The following is a 23391-nucleotide window of genomic DNA, read 5'->3' as shown; positions in this document are numbered from 1 at the left end:
AGAATCTAATTCTTACCAAAGGAGCTCAAGAAAGGCTTTGAAGCGGGAGACAGAGAACAAGACATTGGATGGAAGTGTCTAAAGGCATTCCATGGTCCTGACACTCCTGGAGCCAGGCCAGACACACCATCTCCAAAGCCTAAAGGAATGCAATAGATTTGACTCTGTAAATGCTGAACAGTGGTAAATTTTGTGTTAGTCAGATGCTACAGCTGATGCCATATTCAAAACAGAAATTAAGTGTAATTCTGGAAAAAGCAGCAGTATGAAATCTATAATCTCAAAAGAGGATGACAGTTTATTGTCTTATACCCATCGTATTCCCATCCACATAGACACTGGACAGTTCTTCACTGGAAAACAGAACAAGCAAGAACCATTGGGGAATAAACCAATAGCTGGTGTGCTGAAGGGAGGGAGGGAGGAAAGAAAGAAGGAAGAAGGAAGAAAGGAAGGAAGGAAGGAAGGAAGGAAGGAAGGAAGGAAGGAAGGAAGGAAGGAAGGAAGGAGCCTGATTTCTGTTTTCTTGCAGTACACATCATGAGTAGCGCTCTACCACTGAGCAACATGGCCAATCCTTGTGATTTCCGTGAATTGTCCACTGTTAAGTAGATTCATCAGTCACATAAAGGAGCTGTTTACTGTATCTCTAACACACTAATGGACAATTTCTCATTCTGATAACTCTCCTGTGTATAAAAACTACATTTCCTGGACTATAGTTATTGAAATGTTCAAGGTAAGAGCCAAACGGGTTGAAATAGAAATGATGTCACCCACAGAAGAATTTTGAGTAAATTTTAGTCTTCATATCTTAAAATACCAGACAACAGACAGTTCTACTAGCAGGCTAGTAGAAACAGAAGAAAATTGCAGAAAGAATGGACCACTGTGGAGAAATTTACAGTCTATACACACTTGTACTAAAAGAATAGGCTAATCTCTTACAGTGTAGAAATGTGTGCTAAATTTCAATAAAATCGGAATAAATTGATAATCAAGCAAGCAAAAGGACTAAGAAAATGTACATGGTTTGGAGTGTAAGTTAAACCAATCTGGGCAGGAGAGATAGTTCAGAGGTTAAGAGCACTGGCTGCTCTTCCAGAGGACCTGGGTTCAATTCCCCAGCACCCACATGGCAGCTCACAGCTGTCTGTAACTCCAGTTCCAGAGGATCTGATACCCTCACACAGGCATACAGGAAAAACACCAATGTGCATAAAATATATCATTTTTTAAAAGTTACACTGAGTTAAATGTGTGTTTAGGTGAAGGAATTAAGAAATAATTTTATATGAATATTATATAATTTGAATATTTGCAGATGACTATTGATAACATCCAACATATAATTTTTAAAAATTGCTAGACACATAAAAACTATAGGAAAATGTGAATTGGAGCTGATAGTAAAATTACACAAAATAATTCCAAGATGATTCATAGCCTAATCCTAAGAAAGATTTAAAACAGAAAATAAAAACGTTAAAATAATTAAAATGGAATCGGCTACAGTGAGACTAAAGCTGGGGATTCTGACCAGAGAAATGGAAACTATTCAGAAGGATTATGGAAATTTCAGAACGGTGTCATCTGAATTTTAGAAGTTTTATGAAAAGGGCCTAAGGAAGAAGACTTGCAGTTTACAGAAAGAAGGCTGGGTGGTCTTAACAATAGGTCTAGTGCCCAATGACTAAGATAGAGCTCAGAGAACTTCACCTCCTTATGTTCATGTCTGAGTTCCCCTCCCACACTGAGCCACGGCTGGCCTAGTTGAAAAACAGACCGTGATGGAAGCGCAGGTCATAAAGGCCCAGACGATGATGTCTTGATGATGTCTTCCTCCCTTTGTTTGCTCATTCTGAAGAAAGGACACTCACATGCAAACTCCTAGAAAAAGGATTTCGGCTGAGTAAGCGAGCTACCCCAGGAGTAGATTCCAAACTCAAGTCAAGACATGGGTGACAGCAGCCACAGCAAGCATCTGACGACAAACACATGGGAGAACTGAGCCAAATAATTCAATGAGATAGTTGATCATTCAAGGTAATTCTGTGTACAGAGAAATCATGAGAGACAAATGAATACAGCGGTTTCAAGGCAGTAGATTCTAGATTAGCTTTTATTCAACAATAAGGAACTAATAAAAAAAATGGTTATTACCTAACCCAGAAAAAGGAAAGAGAAGACGCTGAAAGAATATGCAAGAACCTGGTTGGTTGGACAATACTGTGATTTCTTACTGACAAATGAGAAGACATAAGATTAGAGTGGGGAATCTACTTGGCAAAACTATAACCTGAATATTCCATCAGATTTTTTGAAATATTAGTTAAGGATCCAAGAAACTCAACAAACTAAACAGCAGAAATAACACCATCTGTATCAAACTTGAAAGTGGGAGATGTTTTTGTTAAGTGTTGAATGTATCCATATTAGAAATTTAGGAAAGTAGCGATAGAAAACTGTATTGCTGCTCATCAAAAAATAGCTTAGCCTTTAAAAAATGCAGCTGCAGTTTGTTCTGCCCATATACTGTCATGTGTGGCCTTCCACTGGAGTCTGGTCTGTTTACCAGGGACTACACATTTTTTTGAAAAACTAAATGTCTTTTTTATTTTATGTGTATTTTATTTTTGTGTTTTGTCTGTGTGTCATGTCTAAACACTGCAGAATACAGTGCCCACAGAGCCCATTAGAGGGCACTGGATCCCTCTGAGACTAGAGCTACAGACAGTTGTAAGCTGACATAGGGTACTAGGACCTGAACTCTGGTCCTCTGGAAGAGCAGCAGTTCTGCTGACCACTGAGTCATCTCTCCAGTTGTGAAGAGCTACACTATTAAGACTGACTCCTCGCAGCAGCTATCAATGACAAATAGTGCTTCAGCTAAGGGTAGAACTTTGCTCTAACCTCCTCCCTTCATGGTAGGATTGGATCTTTCTTGAGCTCATACAGGTCTTGTGTATGTCAACGCTACTGAATGTTTGTATGTTCAATTCTCCTGCTTCCAGAAGACACTTCCCTTGCAGGCCTCCGTTGTCTTTGGCGATTATGATTACGGCTTAACCTTCCTACTTCTTCTGCAATGATTCTTGATCCTTGTAGTCGATCCAATTCAAACATATCCCTATCTACCTGATGAATGAATGAGACTCAGACTACAGTTATTTTATTTGGCTTTGACAATTACTGGGGGTAAGCCTTAATCTATGTTTCTAACTGTTGCCTGACTTCTTCCCCAACGAAGAACCCCCCAACAGAGTACCCCAAATACTTGCTGCCTCTCTTGGCCATGTACTCATGGTGGCTTCCTCCTCTCCCAGTACTTTCTTCTCTCCTCCCTCTGTGACCTACCCCCCAAACAGGTAACTCAAAGCCCGCCTACCCCTAATCCCTCCAGGAATTGGCTATAGCCATTTTTATTTATCAAATAGTTCCTTAATAAATTAAGGAACAAAGTTTGCACAGCAAAAGCTGGTAAGCATGAGCATTCTTTCATAGACAACTAGACGCTCAGGTAGAGAATTTAGCATTACAATACATGGCAACAGACCAAACCTCAACAGAGCCTTTCAGAGAGGGTCATATGATGTAGATGCCTGTTTAGAGTTAAGCATGCCACAGTCCCTTATTCTCTAAACTTTAGCCAGTTGTGAGTTTCTGTGTTAATCACTATCTACTGCAAATAGAAACTTCTCTAATCAAGTTTGAGATATATGGATATAAGAGTAGGTCATTGGGAGTTGATTAAATATGTACCCATTTAGCCAAAGAATGGCAATAAGTCTCCCTTAGAGCCTATCATGTATCAAGGAACAGGTTCTTGGCCTAATAATGGTGCCAGGTGTGAGTTTCATCTGTAGAGTGGGACTTAAAGCAGAAAGCAGATGGTTGCCCACATGAAGTGTATACTATTGCAGCCAAAACTGGGTGAGCAGGGAAGGGCAGCTGGATAGGAGGGTTGGGGGCTGAAGAATAATCAAAGCACAGTATAAAGTCTCAAAGAACTAATAAAAGTATGGCCAATAATTAAAGCAATGAACTCTCAAATGTAATGTAACTTAGAAGATGTTTGACTACTTAAAGAAATAGAAAAGCCCACAAAATGTCTTTCAAGATCGAAATTCAAATATGGCTAAACTATGTATGAAAGAACTCATGCCCAGGTGATTATTATGATAAAGAAATGTGGTTTTGATAAAATTAAATAAATTATATTAAAGTCAAGATATAGATATACAGATATGTATGTGTGTATATGTATATAGAACAAAGAGCAGAATTGAGCATGAATATAACTATGAAAGGCAATATAGTTTATTTAGAGACAACATGCAGTTAAAAAGAATGATAACATTGAATTTTATGATTTATAGTATAGGTAAGATAGCATAATATGGCATAAAATACTAGATACAATTCCTTGTGCATAATATTTGAGAAAGATCTAAGCTAATACCACAGAACGCAGATCTGTGCCTTTCGGGGCCACTGGGGTGGGGGGAGGGATCAAGAAGAAAGGGGGCTGGGGAGACTTGTGGAAGGTTAGATTACTGTGATGATTATAGGACTTTGTGGATTTCTTGGAACTGAAATACACCTTTAAAAATCTATTAATTTTTATATGCAAATTATATAGCAATGATGGCATTTAATCTATTGATTAAATAATAACAGAAAACAGCCAAATCTCTAACGAAGGAAAATTCAAAAGACAATAAATATTTAGAAAGTAAAAGTTTAATTCTTTGAGATATTGAATTAATTCAGAATCCTAAAATTAATCACTGAATTTGGCAAAGTCACAGCATACAAACCTGTAGAAAACAACTCATTAGGGATTGGAGAGATGACTCAGTGGTTAAGAGCACTTGCTGGTCTTCCAAAACACCCAACTTCTGTCCCCAGCATCCACACCAAGAGGCTCACAACCACCTGTAGCCATCCATCTCCAAGGGATCTGATGTCCTATTCTGGAATTCTTAGGCATCTACACACACACACACACACACACACACACGGCACACAAAGACACAAACACAGAGAGCACACACACATACACACCACACACATACACAAGTAATAAAAATTTTAAAGTCAATTATATTTCTGTGTACTAAGGCAATGATAATATGAATATAAATATTCCATATACAATCTGAATAAAGAGGCATAAGAACATCTATCAAACACTTCAAGCTTTCAATTCCTCTGTTCTTGATACTATCAAGGGTTTCTGACAGAAATAAAACAAGATACAAATAAATGTTAAGGCAACATCATTGATGAGAAGAGTCAATATTGGTAGCAAACCTGTTCCCCCCTTACTGAATCCTAAAAGACAATATTGTAAGAGAATGAAGTTGTAAGTCTCAATTTAACTTAAGACTCACTGTGAAGCTACAGAAATGAAAAGATCTAAAGACAGAAAACAGAGCTTAGCACAAAAAAATAGTTCTAAAACATATAGATATGACTAATTCATTTTTAAATAATTTAAAGCATTAAGTGGACAAAACCGTGTATTTCCAAAAAGTAATAACAGAAAAAATGGGCCCCAATATTTTCTTTTATGACAAAGTAACGTGTATCATAAACTTATGTGCCAAAGTTAGACCTACAATAATTCTCCTGGAAGAAATGGTAAAAAAAAATTATCTCCCAGAACCACCTGAAGCTTGAGATATCTCAGACATGCCTTAATGAGGTCTCTATTCTCTAAAAGAGAAATATTTAAAAGTTAGAATATAACCAATTCTAAAAAAAAAAAAAAAAGGTGAAACAAAGTCACAAACTGGGAGGTAATAGTCTCAAGAAAAATACTTGATAAAGATTACACATCCAGAATATGTAAAGCACCCTTGGAAATAAAAAAGAAAAGAATACCAAAAAACTTAAAAACAGAGGCTACTGGAACACATACAGTGCTGTTTAAAAAATCAACAGGGCCTGGAGAGATGACTCAGTGGTTAGAGCACCAGCTGCTCCTCCAGAGCACCTGGGTTCCATGTCACAATACTCACATAGTGGTTAACAGACAACTGTGGTGCCAGCCACAAGGAGCCTACATCTTCTGCCTTCTGTGTGTACCAGCCGACACGTGGTACACAGGCATGCATGCACATAACACCCATATACATAGAACACCATTAAATCTAAAAAAAATAAAAATTAAAAATTAAAAAAGACCGAAATACCAGGTTAAGGTTTTTATGAACCCTTCAGAGAAATAAGGTCATAGAACAGTGGAATAGTCTAAAAATCCTAGACAGGTACCTCTTGGAATATGACATGCAGCCCATACACCAGTCTCTGCTGGCCAACACAAGATACACAGAATCCACACAAACAAGAGGCTAAGCAGCTTCTCTCTGACCTGAGTGCAAATACCCTGTGACCAGCCACCCTCTTGTCCACTGTAAGTAACATCTTTCTTGCCTTGATAGACTGGGTCCCTCTACAGCTGTAACCCAAAATATCCTGAGTGAGGTAACTCAGACCCAAAAGGACATGCTTGGTATGTACTCACTAATAAGTGGATACTAGCCAAAAAAGTACAGAATACCCAGGACACAACCCACAGAACTCAAGAAGGTTAACAAGCCAAAGGGCCCAAGTGAGGACGCCTCAATTCCACTTGGGAGGGAGAAGAAAGCCATTGGGGGGGGGCACAGGGAGGGAGGAACCTGGGTGGGAGAGAAGACAGAGAGAGGAAAGGAGGAGCATGATCAGGTATTGGGAGAAACAGGAATGAAGCCCAGCAGAAAGAATGGAACCTCAGGAGGTGGCGGAGGGTGGGGGGCGGGGGGGTTAGCCTCTAGAATGCACCAGAGACCTGGGAGGTGAGAGACGCTCAGGACTCAAAGGGAGGGACCTTAGATGAAATGCTCAACAGTGGGGAGAGGGAACTTAAAAAGTGGAGGGATGGGCTTGCCATCCCACAGTTAAAAACTATGAGCCAGAATTGTTTCTGTCTAAAAGAACTGCAGGGACAAAAATGGAGAAAATGCTGAGGGAAAGGAGGTCCAGTGATCAGCCCAACTTAGGATCCAGCTCAAGGGGAGGCTCCAAGGCCTGGTAATATTATTCATGATATGCTATGCTTATAGACAGGAGCCTAGCATGGCTGCCCTCTAAAAGGCCCAAAAAGCAACTGAATGGGTAAGATGTAGGTACTTACACCCAACCAATGGACAGAAGCAGGGGACCACTGTGGTTGAGTTAGGGAAAGGCTGGAAGAAGCTGAGGAGGAGGGCAACCCCATAGGAAGACCAACAGTCTCAACTGACCTGGACACCAAGATCACTCAGACACTGAGCCACCAATCAAGCAGCATACACTAGCTGATATGAGCCTCCCACCCCACCCGCCCCCCCCAAAAAAAACATATACAGCAGAGGATTGCCTGGTCTGGACTCAGTGAGAGATGATGCACTTAACCCTTGAGAGATTTGAGGCCCCAGGGAGTGGGGAGGCCTGATCAGGTGGGGAGCGGGGAACATCCTCTTGGAGATAGGGATAGAGGAATGGGATGAAGAAGAGTTCGAGGGCAGACCAGGATAGGGATAATGACCGGACTATAAAAAAAGATTAAAGATTTAAAAAAAGAGAGAGAAAGAAAAAAATCTTAACACTCGCTGACAATGCGGCTCATGGGATACCCAGATCCACTGTCTAGATGACTGTCAGATTTAGCCCAATCCCTGGTAAGATCTTGTATCCATTGACTGGGCTTAGAGACCCCCGCCTCAATTCCACACAACTCTATAGGAACCCTCCATCCCCACAGCTCTCAGGATGGTTCAGTTAGACCCCAGGGATGGCTTCTTCCTGCCTTGTTCATTCTTTACAGGGATCTCAGTGCTGATTGGTGCTCAAAAGTCTTTTCTCATGCATATTCTGTCTTCTCTACCTTGACAAACTCTTTTCAGGGGACTTGATTGTAAAGAGTTAACAGAAAGTGACCCAGGGAAACAGGCTCTGATGTTGTAACTTTAGAACTGTATCACCCACCACTTAGATAGCAATAACTATCCAACTGAATAGAGTTTGGTGGCTCCTGGAGTATTGTGACAACATGTTATGGTTACACTTCTATTGCATAACAAGTTACTCTACTGCCTAAGGGCCTAAAATAACTGTTGTCTCTCATGATTGGGCTCAGTGGGGCATTTCTCCAAGCATCAATGAACTTGGCTGCAGTTGCAGTCATCTGGGACCTTAATTGGGCTCATTCATGTGGATGGAAGCTGAGTGAGTTCAGTTTCGAGATCACTAGGATGACAGTGAGTGGGCTGTTCACAGCGTGGTGGCTGGATTCCAAGAGGGACATTCCAGAGCAAGAGCTCTTTTAAAAAACAAAACAAAACTGTGTGGTTGTCTTTATGTTGCAAACTTAAAACAAGAGATGAAGTATATTACTTCACAGAGAAGTATCTATTATGACAACTAATATTGAAATGATGACAATCAATTAAAACAACGCTCTTTCAAAATTACATAAGTCCTGGTAATTTCAAACTAACTTCAAACAGTGGATATTTCCCGTACTAGACATACGTAAGCTATTCCAGAACAGGGGAAAATATGAGAAGCTTTGTAAATCATTTGATGAGAATAAAATAACTCTGTTAACAGAACACAAGGTGTACAAGAGAGACACAATTGAATTAACACATAATCCCTTGAACATAAATGTATATAAACATACCAAAATCAGTAGAAACTTAATGAGACTACAACAATCGAGTAGGAGCTATCTCCATCACTGGCATTTGCAAAAAAAAAAAAAAAAATCAGATGTGACTTAACATTTCAGAACATTAAGAGGCTAAAGATAGGATATCGTTAGGGCTGGAGAGGCAGATAAAAGAGCAGTTAAAAGCATGAGTGATCTTGCAAAGTACCAGGGTTCAGTTCCCAGCAGCCACAATGAAGGCTAACAAAAGTTTGAAACTACAGCCCTCTTCTGGCCTCTGTAAGCACCAGGCAAAATGTGGAACATATACATACATGCAAGCAAATACTCATACACAAAATACGTAAAAACCTTTAAAAACAGAGTGTCATTGCACTAAGCAGTTACTACACTGGACACAATTCACACATCACCACACTGGTTTAGCATTTGCTTTGTGATATGTTGTTCACCCACCATCTATCTAAACTAATACTGCTCTCCTTCCTCCTTCATTAATGGACAGTCAATCCACCAATTTTTCCTTAATGACTTTTATGGTTCCATTTTCCAGTTATATATAAATTCCTCCCTGATGTTTGGTTAAACAGGGGGAAAAGTCTTGAAATATACAGTTAAAAGATAATGTAACTGAAGCTTTCAAAGAACACCTGACTATACTTAAGAAACTAAACAAAAATATCATTGTCAGTAAAATGAGGAGAAACTCCATTTGTTTATATTCAGGTTTTTTTTTTTAATGATTCAAAAGTAATTAGCAAGCAAAGACCAAAAGGAAACAGTTTCAATCCAATAAAAGGTGTTTACACAAAATCTACAGAAAACATCATAATTAATGGTAAGTTCTGTCATGCATTCTAATTAAGACAAAAGCACACAAAAGATGCCTGCCACACCATTAAGGTGACATATGAAGCCACAGAAAAAGCACACAAAAAACCAAGAGACAACAGTAATAAATGATCTTTCTCTAAACATCCAGCGAGAAAATGGAGATCATAGAAATATAAGATACTCAGAGAATGAAATTCTATACCTACTTATATATTTATGCCCAATGGCTTCTTCTTTATGAACAAGGAAACATCGGAACAGTAAAAAATAATCTAAAAATCAATGGGAAAAGAATTTTCAATTTTATGTGTGTGTACATGCTATGAGATCTATGTAATTAACCCTATTGAGTTTAAATAGGAAAACAAATCTGTAAAACTAAATAGAATACATAAGAGACTCGTGTGTATATAAGACTTTATGATCAATTTGATCTAACAAGTAAGAAAAATGGTTAATTGAGGCCGGGCGGTGGTGGTGCACGCCTTTAATTCCAGCACTTGGGAGGCAGAGGCAGGCAGATTTCTGAGTTCAAGGCCAGCCTGGTCTACAAAGTGAGTTCCAGGACAGCCAGGGCTACACAGAGAAACCCTGTCTCAAAAAACAAAACAAACAAACAAAAAAAAAAAAAAAGAAAAGAAAATGGTTAATCATTAAACTGTAAGAAAAGTAGCTATCAATATTTAAAAGAACAATAAAGTATCTATACCTCATATCATCTACTAAGACAGGTTTGATGATTTCGAAGCATTAGGCAAAAATGTAAATGTGTTAGCAGCCTACCTTCTAAAGCCATAGGCTAAGGATCTTAAGAATTCAAGGCTAGACCACTGAAGGATAGACAATTTGTAATAAATTATATTTATTACAAATAATGTTACCTAAGTAGCTTTAAAGCTTCTGTATATTTTGGAGAACAGAAAGGATAAAATCTAAGTGGCAGAGATAAATTACCACAGTGCATGTCTAGCAGGCAAGGTATTAATAACTATAATGTATAAAGCCCACTATGACTTAGGCAAAGACAAAGAACTTGATGTTAAAATGAGTAAAAGATGTCAGATGGCAACTCTCAAAGGAGAAGTCAATAAATGTGGAAAGGACATTCATTCATAGCAGTAACTCTGTGTGTGTGTGTGTGTGTGTGTGTGTGTGTGTGTGTGTGTCCGTCTGTGCTCGATGTACCTGCCTGCCTGCCTGCCTGCCTCTGTGTATGTCTGTCAGTCTCTATGTGTGTGCATGTGTGTGAGTCTGTCTACCTCTGTATGTGTTTGTCTCTGAGTGTGTGTTTGTTGGTCTGTCTGCATCTGTATCTGTCTGTCCATCTATGTATGTGTTTCCACTTCTAGATGGCATAAGCTGTCTCATTTAAGAATAATAATAGGGAAACCGCAGTATTCACAGCCAGCAGACAAGAGTCTTTTCGATGAAGTATTTGAGAAAGGTACTGAGGAGGTAGACATTTTAAATCTCAAATTTCCTTGGCATTGCAACTTTGCCTCTAGCGGCATATTTTCAAAAATACATTCACAGATTTCAAGGCCACTTACAGCTATCACCCATATTAGTGCCCATCGATGCACAGTGTGGGTAGAATATAATTCATGGCACACTTAAATGAATGAGATCTACCTACACATAGCACATCGGAGAGTTCCAATACCTGTTTCATCACATCAATAACAGAATAGGATACCATTGGTATTAAAAACTAAAAGCTCCCTCTCCCATGTCTCCTCGAACTAGCAAAAGCCGCACGTCCACGAGGCTGCGTGGGTCCTCTGGCTCAGCCAGTAAATCCTAAGGAGACAACCAGCCTGGCAGTGATCAGTAGGAGCTGCCCTGAGCAGCAGTAGTGTTAACTCTTTCAGCCCTCACGTGTTTGCTATGACACGCATGCTCCTTCTGTGCTTTTATTTGAAAAAGCACTGGACTTAAGGTAGTTTTCAGCTTATTATTTTAAATTTGGACTCTTTATTTAATTCAGATTTTTTTCCACACTCCAAGATGCCATAGTTTGAGGATTGAGTTTTATTGAATACTTCACATTCCTAGATAATCATGTCTAAGTGGTGTTACCTTCAACTTCATGATGAAAGTTGAGCCAAAATATAATTGGACAGATTAAAAACAAAACTAAACTAAACTAAAAGCTCGACATTACAAAGCCAAATGCAAATGCACGAGGAACGTCAGACCAGGTAGAAATCAGGAAGGGGAGGTAGAAAGGTGTACTTAGAATCCCTTCAGTGCTTCGCTTAGTAGTTAACACAGGTTCAAAGTCCTTAACAGAGAATACATCCTTGTGTCAGTAAAGCCAGTCAGAACCAAAAGGTACAACAATGGTGGAAAATCTTTCCCTTTTGGATCCCTAGACCCATTTTGTGGTGGACAAGATGGTCCTCAATTTGGCTAGCCCAGTCGTTTGTCTTATGACCTGTGGAGTGAGATGGGACCAAGTTTTCAGTGACTGTAGAAGAAAAACCAAGTGTATTTGCAAAGCAGATTATTCATCACAACAACCTTCTCATAAATCCACCACCCTAGATGCACATTTACCAAACTTTGTACTTTTCCCCAATGGAATTGAGAATTTTCGATCCTGAAACTTCTAGTTGCTAAGCAATACTTCCTTCTCTGTGGAGCATGGCTGCCACTCCACACTCACTTTTTATGGTCTTCATCTCTCCCTTTGTTTTCTCCTGATCACCATGACTCTTATGCGTTCATACAGCTCTCTAGTTCTTCTATGGATGCAGTGTTCCTCTCAATTGCTCTGTAAGAAACTAAAGTCTTGTGCTTTAATTATTGTAAACTTGTAACACAGAGGATGGAGACAAGCAGCACTGGCCCTCTTCTAAGTGGGCAGCAACCTAGAGATGGCCCACTCTTAGGACTGGAGTTTGAAGACAGCATCTTGGTGTCTTAGAGCTTTCTGATGATTACTTTCAGGCACCCATTGTCTACTATAATTTATTCATTATCAAGTGAGCTGCTAAGATAATCTCTGTCGTGTTTTGAATATTGGGAATACAATGGTCTTCACCATCAAGAAGATGATATTCAAAGGGCCCTTATGAATTCATATTCTTGTCTTGACTATTCAAAATATTTTATCCTGGTCCAGTTGATGGCTGGGTATTGAGGTAACTTCATGTGGGTAAATATGTACAAAACCCTCCACTGCCTGTATGAAATGATGGGTGCAAGATTTTTTTCTCCTCTTGCCTACAGAGCCTGATGACTGGGGAGGATAGTCCTCAGGAGATGACCCAAGCCCTGAAATTTGGGACCAGAGGTTTACTCTTCATCCATTTGTATGTATTGGTTATTCATCCTGTGTGTGATAAATAGCATAGTGTTTGAGAACTACCACTATGGGAAAATCCTGCCTGATTTTACATGTTGTTTCTGTTACTCCCTAATGGAAGCTTAGGCAAATTTACTAATTCCATTTTTGTACAATAGAGAGAATGGTATTTATATCAACAAAAATTTGTATAAATTCCATAGAATAGGTACTGAAATGGATGCTCACAAAATTTCATTTTCTAAAATGATTCAAAACTGCCTAAGTAGTTCAAAATGGGGAGGTGAAAGGCTTCCTTTAAGTGGAACTGTATCTGCCTTTCCCTAACTCCCAAGAACACAAGATGTCATGTGTCCACCATGTTTTGGTTATGTGATAGTCATAGTGCCCAAGAAAATCCATCGTTCCCAGGAGCCCAGTGCCAGACGAAGGAAGAGCAAGAAGGGGCAGCTAAGAAAGGGGAAGGCCTGGGGTTGGTGGAGTCAGGCTGTGGAAGAAAACAAGAAAAACCAAGAAAACACTAAAATCACTGAACAGTACCCAGTAATAGAAGGTACTTTCTAGGAATGAAAGTCGGGCCTTTTAATTTAAAGAGAGCAGAAGGAACTAGATGAAGAACAAAATAAGCACCATTGACAATTGCAATATTGTCATGAGATCTCCAAATGCAGGGATGCTTCAAATCATAGGACCCGAAAATAAAAAGATAGAAATCTTAAGGGAAGATAAAAGCAATTTAGAAAACACAAAGTCTGAATATCACATCATAGGAGATCAGAGGAGAGAAGCAGTAGGCCATAATTGTACACTAGAGGGAAATTCTCTAGATTCAGAAAACATTGGTGCTGCAAATGAAAAACTGCAAGCTGACTCAGAGTCCACAAGACTTGTAAAAAGGCAACACCTGCATTTTTTCCAACAAACGCTTCAAAACAGAATTAGCTATGCAGGAAAAAAGAAACTGACATCAGATTACTTTTCTACCATCTTGGGAATGAGATGACATCTAAACACCATCTGCAGGCTACTCACAGAAAAGAGCTACGACCCAATCAGCAAGAATGCACAGGTGCTATCAGCTCAGATCTTACCTGAGGAGACTACTCAAAAAAGAACGTTATCCAAATAAATGAGTCCGAATTGAAATCTTAACATAAAGAAGGGCAAAGAACAGGAAAGATGGACAGAGATGAGCTTTGCAGCCCCATACCTGCATGCAGGGAACTTGAGTGATTTGAGGTAATAAAGGGCTCGGAAATAAAATTATTCTCTGAAATCAGATAAAATAATAATCTTCACCAAAGTTCTGAGCAGTCAATAAGAGGAAAAGAAGTCAAAGGGTTCTCATTAGCATTTAGCAAGAGGAAGGGACCTACACCATCGGCAACAGTGTCTAATGACGGCCACCAGCTGGATGTGCTCTGGGCAAGGTACTTCCATCATGATTGTATCTAGCTACACAAATGAGAATTCTGACCACACAGGGGCGGATGGTTTTTTGGTTACGGGACTCTGAAAGCCAACAATCCAACACAGCTCTGGAGTGCCAACTGGGACTACACCGCTCTATTCTGCTCTGTTCCCTTTCTTGTGGATTTTGATAGCATGATCTCAACATGGCTGTTCAACCTCCAGCATGGTACATCCATCCATGGACAAAGAGGAAGGTCAGGCAGCACAGTGCCATTTTCAATCATTGTTTTCCTGGTTGACATTGGAAAGTGACCCATCAAGAAGAAAACACGGGCAGTCATACTTTTATACCTTCTGCTTCCTCCAAGATCTGCATTCTGTTTCCTGCAGAGAGGGGGAGAACCAGACAGACGCTAGCAGTGGCCACAACAAAGTCGTTGATGTTTTGTTTTCATGTTCTGTGTGGGAATTTGAATTTCAAATAGCAAGCTAACTTATGGTAGAATGAATAAATTTCAGTGAAGTTAAATTTTCAAGCAATCAAAAGGAAAAAAAAAAGAATAAAGAGTAATTGAAGCCAGCCAATGGCATATAAACCTATGTGTACCATCTCTGCTACTGGGCAGCCAGAGCTAAAAGTACCACCAGTTCAGCCCAGACTAGGAAAATAGTGAGAATCCAGCTGAAGATTTATAAATGAATGAATAAATAAATAAATAAATAAATAAATAAATAAATAAATAAATGGGGTGCTATGGGGAAAGATTGCATGGGTAAAGCAAAAGCCACAGTACACACATGAAGACCTGGGTTCACAACTCACATAAGGCGGCATGCAGCAGTATACCCACAATCCCAGTGCTTGTACAGTAAGATGCAGACAGGTGAACCCCTAGCCTGGTGTCTAAAGTGGAAAATGAGAGTTGCTCCATCTGACTCAAACAAATGGAAAGTGAAGAACAGCTCTGGAAGTTGTCCTGTGAGCACACAAGTGTGTTGTGGCATAAGCACCATCCCCTCCACACAGTAACAAGTGCGCGCGCGCGCGCACACACACACACACACACACACACACACACACACAAACACTGGGAAAAAAGAGAAAGGGAACCTGATCACACCAAGAGAAACAAGAGAAAGGATAAAGTCATATTTATGGCAAATATTAAGTAATATTGAAGGATATTTGTAAGTTCTTGCTTTAACTAGTAGACCAATGCACTCCAATTTTATGAGTGAGAGAGAGGGGGGGGAAGAAGAAGAAGAAGAAGAAGAAGAAGAAGAAGAAGAAGAAGAAGAAGAAGAAGAAAAGAAGAAGAAGAAGGGGAGGGGGAGGGGAGGGGAGAAAAGAAGTAAAGGAGGAAAGAAAGGAAGAAAGGATGGAAGAAGGGAGGGAAGAAGGAAGGAAGGAAGGAAAGAAAGAGAGTGCGCGTGCGAGAGAGACTCATCTCTGTTATTAAGAAATACTCTTAAAATGAGAAGCTAGAATATTCATATTGGACAAGGCACATTTTATACACTGTACAAAACCAATCACTGCCCAGAAAAGGAAATCCATTGCATACTGATGACAGACACAGGTTTTGAAGCTGTAAGAGAAAATGACTAAAACTAGGTGATAATGGTTGTAATTCTAGAGACAGTCTGCAACAGCAGAGGAGCCCTTCCTGTTTTTTTTTGAACAGTTACTTCAGCCTGCAAACAAGCCACTTATTTTCTAGTAGAGTTGCTAGGTGTGAAGGAATGGAAGGAGCACCAGGCAGGCAGGCAGGCAGGCAGGCAGGCAGGCAGGCAATTATAATCCCAGAAGTAACTGCCAAGCCTGAAATGAATACAGGGCATTCCTGACCCACTTTCTTTCGCACCAGAACCACGGTCACAAAGTAGGTTAACAACGCTGGATTCTGCCTTCATAGTTCACGATTAGGGCAGACAGTTCTATTCTGGGACGTATTGGAAGGTCAAGACTCTCTATTCCTGAAAGCTTGTCTCGTTTCAGGAAATATCCCAGCTTCTACCAAGAGCTAAGGTATCTTTACTAACACATAAGGAAACTGCTTTATTAAATAGACAAGTTTTTATTACAAAAACACGAATTTTTTTTGGCTCATTGATATCATTCATCAAATACATTACATTTAACGAAGTAAATGTCCTGAGAAAACAGAACTAATTAATCTTTTTCTTCTCATTATAAGACTGTGTACAAGTGTTCACAGGTCCCTTTAGTCAGGGTGAGGGCATAGTGCCCTTGCTGCTTGAGCAGTCTGCTTGGCTGACAGATGCGTGGGCACAGAAGTGGTGCTGTCACTTTGGTCACTCTCTGATCCCTGTGTTTCTGAAAACAAAACATTAACCTCTTCACCAGCCTCCCTGGTCTCCTCTGAATTGTTGAAGTTTTGCATCCCTTTCCTCCTGAACTCATTTCAGTCTGTTTATTGTACCAGTTCTCACATGTAATCTGAATATGTAGTGGTTAGTGGAGAAGGCCACATTAAAAGACCCTGAATCTTATTAAAAAAATGGAGCTGTGAACCACATAATCCGGTTTTGATTTGAAGCAGTGCAGTAGCAAAATGTCAGCGCAGTGTTTTTAATGAAATATGTACTGCAGCTATATACAAAATCATTTTAAACATTATGTATAAAATTGCTAATGAACCTGGGAATTTAAAATCACTAACTCATCCTTTAAAGAAAAAATTCATCACATTCCTAGAAGTATCCTATCACTTAAAAGGGCCATTTTGGGTTATCTCAGTGACATGGAGTGCTAATTACATTTGTTTGTTTGTTTGTTTGTTTGTTTGTTTGTTTGTTGTTAGGGCCATTCCATTGATAGGTTAAAATGAAGAAAAAACCTCCACATATCGAATGTGCTCATCTGGGTAAATTTGGTAACATGAAAACACAAGATCCTATCAGAACAGTCAACCTAACAGAACCAATATTTAGTTTCTTTTATTTCTCTGTTTTTCAAGTTCATTGTACACAGCAAGAATACATAATGTGAGATCTACCTTTTAACAAATTTTGAACTGCACAAGACTACATTGCCCACACTAAATGCTATTATCAAACAACAGATGTTGAAAAAGATCATATGATACCCTAAGCCCACTTAATAATCTCCTATTTGTTGTGTGACAAGACTTTTCCTGAGGAAACCTCTTTCAGACAGCCTGTGTGAAACCTCTTCCAGACAGTTCAGCTGGCTTCTGCTTCTCCGGGGCAGCTGGTCTGGTCTCAGAGTCTTCTTTTCACGTTGCCTTTTCTGGTATTGACTCTCAGCAGTCTTTACCATCTACTTTTCAGAGGGAGGAGTCTTGTGAGTCTGACTAGTTTCAGGGACTTCCTGAAACTATTTTGTTATTTACTTTCTGTGTTAAGGAGGTTCCCTGGGAGACCTTGGGCCTGATCTCTGCAGCCAGTTCCACAACATCCAGAGGAAGCTCCACTCCCAGGCACTCTAACAAGCCCAGCATCATAGGATCAGAGGTGAGGAGAACACAAAATCTGTCCCAACACCACCAGGAGTAACTGGGACCAGTGAGATCCTGGGTCACAGGAACTCCGCCCGACCAGTGGTCTGGGCTGGAACCCTGAGCAGACCTTGGGCCTGATCTCTGCAGCCAGTTCCACAACACCCAGAGGAAGCTCCACTTCCAGGCACTTTAACACGCCCAGGATCCCAGGGGCTTGGTCACAACAGAAACTCAGGATTCCAGAGGCAGCTTTACTCCCAGGAGCTCGGACACACCCAGGACCTCAGGAAGGACAGGCTCCAGTCAGATATAGCCAGGGCAGGCAGCACTAGCGAGAACCAGTTGGCAGGAGGCAAGCCAAAGAACATAAACAACAGAAACCAAAGTTACTTTGAATTATCAGAACCCAATTCTCCCATCATAGCAAGTCCTGGATAAACCATCACCTAGAAAAGCAAAACTTGGATCTAAAAATCACTTCTCATGACAATGATAGAGGACTTTAAGAAGGGCATAAGTAACTCCCTTAAAGAAAAAAAAATGAGAACACAGGTAAATAGGTAGAAGCCCTTAAAGAGGAAACACAAAAATCCCTTAAAGAATTAAAGGACAACACAATCAAACAGGCAAAGGATATGAACAAAACCATCCAAGATCTAAAAATGGAAATAGAAACAATAAATCACAAAAGGAGACAACCCTGGAGATAGAAAACCTAGGAAAGAGATCAGGAGTCATAGATGCAAGCCTCACCAACAGAATACAAGAGATAGAAGAGAGAATCTCAGGTGCAGAAGATACCATAGAAAACATTGACACAACAGTCAAAGAAAATGCAATATGCAAAAGTCTCCTAACCCAAAACATCCAGGAAATCCAGGACACAATGTGAAGACCAAACCTAAGGGTCATAGGTATAGAAGAGAGCAAAGATTCCCAACTCAAAGGGCCAGTAAATATCTTCAACAAAATTATAGAAGAAATCTTCCCTAACCTAAAGAAAGAGATGCCCATGAACATACAAAAAACCTACAGAACTCCAAGTAGACTGGACCAGAAAAGAAATTCCTCCCATAACATAATAATCGAAACACCAAATGCACAAAACAAAGAAAGAATATTAAAAGCAGTAAGGGGAAAAGGTCAAGTAACATATAAAGGCAGACCTATCAGAATTACACCAGACTTCTCACCAGAGACTATGAAAGCTAGAAGATCCTGGGCAGATGTCATACAGACTCTAAGAGCACATAAATGCCAGCCTAGACTACTATACCCAGCAAAACTCTCAATTACCATAGACGGAGAAAAACAAGATATTCCACAACAAAACCAAATTTACACAAATCTAGCCTGACAAAGGATAATATATGGAAAACTCCCATAATATATGGGAAACTACGCTCTAAAAAAAGCAAGAAAGTAATCTTTCAACAAACCCAAAAGAAGATAGCCACACAAACATAATTCTACCTCTAACAACAAAAATAACAGGGAGTAACAATCACTTCTTAATATCTCTTAACATCAATAGACTCAACTCCCCAATAAAAAGACATAGACTAACAGACTGGATACGTAATCAGGACCCAGCATTTTTCTGCATACATGAAATACACCTCAATGACAAATACAGACACTACCTCAGTGTAAAAGGTTGGAAAACAATTTTCCAAACAAATGGTCCCAAGAAACAAGGTGGAGTACCCATTCAAATATCGGACAAAACTGACTCAATAGAAACAGATATATAAAAGTTGGGATCATAGACAGATGCACTTAAAATGAGCAGAATTCATAGAAACAAACACTTATCTAGGACTAATTGGCTATTCTGGGTCTTTTGTTGTTCCATATCAGAATGAGGATTTTATTTCTATTTATGTGAAGTATGAGATGAGGATGTTGATTTCATTGAATCAGTAAATTGTTTCGGTAGGAAGGTCTTTTTTTCACAATGTTAATTCTACCAAGCTTTATGCTTGGGAGGTCTTCAAATTCCAGTATGTTCCTTAATCTCTTTCTTCACACATTTAAAGTTTTCATTGTGGAATTATTTTTTAACCTCTTTTGCTTATGTATATTCTAAATATTTTATTTTATCTGAGAAACTGGGAAGAGGAGTGTGCCCATGATCTTGTTCTCAGCATGCTTGTTACTCATGTGTATTAAGACTGGTAAGTTTTGTGAGTCAATTTTGTACCATAACACTTTGCTGAAATGATTGATAATTTCTGCAATTTTTCTAGTCAAATTTTGGGAGCATTGTGTATAAGATAATATAATCTTCAATTGAAAAGAAAAAAGAAGAGGAAAAGGAGCTTCCTTGGGAGGTGGACTGTGGCAATCTGGGAGGAAACTGATTCTTCATAACACTTGCAGCAGCCTCCCTGCCAAGGCCACTCCTGCTGTATCATCCACACGTCACTGATATTTAGAAAGTTTTTGAAAATATAATCACAGTATTTGACATGCCTGTAAAACGCTCAGAAACAATGCTGGTTGCTACTCCCAGCTCACAAACCAACGTGGATCATTGGATGGGGAGGTGTGCACCTACCTTTCCAGCACCCAGGAGCCTGTCCGGATCACCAAGTCTTCTGAGACCAGCTTGGTCCATGTGAATGCTAAGGCAAATGCTAACTCTTCCGCTATCAAGAGAATGGAATGATTTCATTTGTAGTAACATGGTTGGGAGTAGGACTCAAATTAAAAGACATGAGTGGAGTAGGCACAGAAAGGCAGAAAGACAAGCACCATACTGTCTTACTCAACCCTAAAGAAGACCTCCTCAGAGTGAGGATGGGATAGTGATTATCAGTGGTAAGAGGGACAGATGGGACAGGAGGATGGGTAAAGGTTAACTAACAGATGCTAAATCATAGTTATATAGGAACAAGAAGTCCATACTGCCTAGTGCATGGTAAGAAGACTATATAACAATTATATGCTATATACATTTTAAAAGTTACAATAGAATATTTTAATGTTTGGAATGGTAGACAGTTCTGGAGATGTATACATATAACCTGGCAAACATCATACTAACCTATCACACACATTAGTACCTCATTATCATGTACAATTTTAATGTTCTTACTTATCAATTAAAGATAAGCAATTCAATTAATAAAAATAAAAGTTATGCCTGCTTTAATTTATCCTACCCCATCATGTGCTTGCTTAATCCAATGATAAATCAAGAAGCCCATGAAGGGCTCTACCAGCCCTGAGGACGGCTAACGAGGTGCCAGCAAGCTTTGCCCTTCTCCTCCAGTCCCTCTCTGCCTTGCTAAAACCCCTGAGATGACATCCCTGAAGCTAGCCCATCCTAAAGCTAACCCCTAAGCTCCAGCCCCTTATATGGTCACTTCCTCCTCCTAAAGCTGACCATCAAGGTACAGCTATTAAAGTATTGGAGCCCAGCAATCAAAAGGCCCCGTGGGCTCACCTAATAAATCTACACTTGATCTTCACCAAAAGGCCGAGAAGTGTTCATCTAATAAATCTGTCTAATCAAAAATAAACTCTTTACCCTACCACATGATTTCCATTTTTTTTTTCTTTTTATAAACTGTTCTTTACCTTCAGGTCGTATCTGTTTCCTTTTATCCAGAGACAGTCTTCTGTCCCCCAGGGACAAATAGCCCTTCTCCCTCCCTTGTTCCCCTCCCCTTCTCCCTCATCCTCTGTCACCTGTCTTTGTCTCTTATCCTTACCCTTTGTCCATCTGGGGCAACTAGACCTCCTTTGTAGTGAGAACTTGGTGTTGGTGTGTTCTGTGCTGACTCAGGTCCTTTCAGCCTATATTTCTCACTACTTTGGATATTAAATAATCATTATTTGGGAAGAGGGAGATGGCTCAGTAGGTAAAGCACTTGCCTGACAAATACAAATGTAGGGTAAAAAAGTCCAACTTCAGTTCAGGGCTTTGAAATCCCACCAATCTCTGGACTCATCCAAAGCTCAAGACTTGAAATCCCACCAATCCCTGAGTTTTCCCTAAGCTTGGGACTTGAAATCCCACCAATCCCTGAGTTTTCCCTAAGCTTGGGACTTGAAACCCCACCAATCCCTGAGTTTGCCCCAAGTTCAGGACTTGAAATCCCACCAATCCCCATCCTGAAAATCTTTGGAATTCAACTATTCTGGAAAACTCTGTCCCCAAGAAACCCCACATACAGAAGCCTGCCTTCCACTCAGGTCTTTGTTGCTTCTTATTAAGGTAGAGGCAGCCTCCCTCCTCTGCTTTTCCCAATCAATCTTATGTAAAGGTTGTTGTGCAGTATGAATTCATGGTATTCCCTAGCTCCCGACCGCCAAAATACCTTTCATTTCAGAACTGTAAGACTTACAATGAAAACATGGGTTTGAATTCCCTGAAGACAAGGGAAGCCGGGCATACTAATGTATACTTCTATAATCCCAGAATTCCTAGCTGGAGATGGGAGGAGAGTGGGGGAGAAAAGTCCTCATAATCTTGCTGGCCAGCTAGCCTGGCACGGACAGCAGAAAAAGAACATGAAGCAACCCTGTATCCGACAACAGAAATGTCAAGTACTAACACTGGAGCTCTTCCTCTGACTGCAGATGCACACTAGGACTCAGTCACCCACAGAGATAGACATATTACAGAAAACCTTTTTAAAATCTTAAAAGAGTTTAGGAAGGGGAAAAAATGGCTGTCCTATATAGAAATATTTAAGTCTCCTAATAAAATTTATTCTGAAATTTAAATATGGTTCGAATTTCTGCAGAATGTTTCCAGTAGCAAAAAGTGGTCCTATTAATATCTGAGAAAGCACATGGGAAGCAGAGAAAATGGGTGCCTCACAAAGGAAGATGCTATTTGGATTAATGGGTAGGTGGACACATCCCATTCAATTCTTTCTTTGGCAGGATGCTGTAACGAACTGTACTTCCATGCAGACGGATCTATTAAAGCAAACTTCTCATTGCAGATTTCAGTGATTTTGTTGCCTTCTGATTCTCTTTCTCTTGAATTTCAGAGTTTTGAAAAATGAGACAGAAAACTCATTAGAGGAAAGTAGAGTTAAGTGAAATCCTTAGGTTACATAGCCCAGGTTCATGCAGCAGCAGCAGCAACAGGAGCATGGCCAGAAAGACCTGGGGAGTGGGAGTGGCCACAGAAGCACTCCAGAGAGAGGCACAGTTCAGCTAAGTGCCTGGGCACTGGCAACTAAGAGCATCCCCTGAGAGCAACTGAGAAAATCCTCAGTGGAGGACACCTGTAGCTTGCCTAAAAGGATGGACAAGTACCAACTTCCCAGCTCTTACACCTTCACAATAGTTCACATGACAACAAGACTTGAGTCATTTAACATTTCAGCGTTTGTGCTAACAGTTCTTCATTTGTAAGTTTCTCTTCCTATCCTCCAAAATCAGAACTGCAACTCAGTTGGTTTTTTGTTTGTTTGTTTGTTTGTTTTTCTCTCCTATTTCGGACATTTTGCTGTCATCACTCAGATAACTCATGAGGTGTGTGGGTCTTTGTCTTAGAAAAGTACTTAATCTGGTCTGTGCTCAAGGCTCAACCAGTGACAACTTCACCTTAGAAGCATAAGGACCCGAGTGTGAGCCCAAGAACGCGTGTTTTAAATATAAGCTGAGAGTGACACTTCCCACCT

At 39.9% G+C, this 23391-nt stretch overlaps 1 protein-coding gene and 1 long non-coding RNA gene across 3 annotated transcripts in view; one reads left to right on the top strand and one right to left on the bottom strand.

The window, feature by feature from the left end:
• Camk4 (calcium/calmodulin-dependent protein kinase IV) overlaps window positions 1-1782 on the bottom strand; it is a 260827-nt gene extending 259045 nt beyond the window's left edge. Inside the window, exon 1 of the mRNA XM_006525544.4 lies at window positions 1720-1782. The gene's annotated coding sequence lies outside the window, so the exon portion shown is untranslated. The remainder of the gene's footprint in view (window positions 1-1719) is intronic.
• 2310026I22Rik lies at window positions 1195-12924 on the top strand. 2 transcript variants are annotated; one of them, XR_877284.3, is made up of 2 exons: window positions 1195-2046; window positions 12770-12924. It is a non-coding gene; the product is annotated as an RIKEN cDNA 2310026I22 gene (long non-coding RNA). The 2 variants fall into 2 exon arrangements; XR_386153.4 differs by lacking the exon at window positions 1195-2046 and adding an exon at window positions 10816-12313.
• Window positions 12925-23391: the final 10467 nt, after the last annotated feature.

Source organism: Mus musculus, chromosome 18 (genome assembly GCF_000001635.26).
Source record: "Mus musculus strain C57BL/6J chromosome 18, GRCm38.p6 C57BL/6J".
Classification (NCBI taxonomy): Eukaryota; Metazoa; Chordata; class Mammalia; order Rodentia; family Muridae; genus Mus; species Mus musculus.
Note: the sequence above shows the minus strand (reverse complement) of the source record. Positions and strands in the feature narration are given on the sequence as shown.